A 715-nucleotide genomic window follows, 5' to 3' on the forward strand; every position below is an offset into this window, starting at 1 on the left:
TATATATATATATATACTTCTATGAACCTGATATATGATGCTTGAGTTTGGGGTGTTGGCTTTGTACGTATCGATTCAAATATATATATATATATATATGAACGTGGGGCGTTGGCTTTAGTACGATATATATATATATACTTCTATGAACCTGATATATGATGCTTGAGTTTGGGGTGTTGGCTTTGTACGTATCGATTCAAATATATATATATATATATATATATGAACGTGGGGCGTTGGCTTTAGTACGTATCGATGCATATATATATATATATATATACTTCTATGAACGTGATATATGATGCTTGAGTTTGGACATTCAATCGTGGGTGTTGGCTTTGTACTTATCGATTCATATATATATATATATATATGAACGTGGGGCGTTGGCTTTGTACGTATCGATTCATATATATATATATATATATATATATATACTTCTATGAACCTGATATATAATGCTTGAGTTTGGACATTCAATCACGTGGGGCGTTGGCTTTGTACGTATCGATTCATATATAAATATATACAGTACTATATACAGCACTACCGTATTTGTCGTACCTTTGCACCATGTAAGGAGGATATTTGAACATTTGATTTCACATGCTTTCTTTAAAATGGTATTGAATTATATCGTTATATATTTACGTTTTGTATTTCATGGTGCAAATCCACGACTATATGTAATGCGGTAGTGTATATATACATA

General features: G+C 30.9%; 1 protein-coding gene across 1 annotated transcript in view; it reads left to right on the forward strand.

The window, feature by feature from the left end:
• Window positions 1-715, forward strand: part of H257_04930 (hypothetical protein) — a 6,757-nt gene that overhangs the window by 1,811 nt on the left and 4,231 nt on the right. The gene's annotated exons all lie outside the window — the stretch shown is intronic.

The sequence above is a fragment of the Aphanomyces astaci genome, assembly GCF_000520075.1.
Source record: "Aphanomyces astaci strain APO3 unplaced genomic scaffold supercont1.9, whole genome shotgun sequence".
In the NCBI taxonomy this organism is placed as follows: Eukaryota; Oomycota; class Saprolegniomycetes; order Saprolegniales; family Verrucalvaceae; genus Aphanomyces; species Aphanomyces astaci.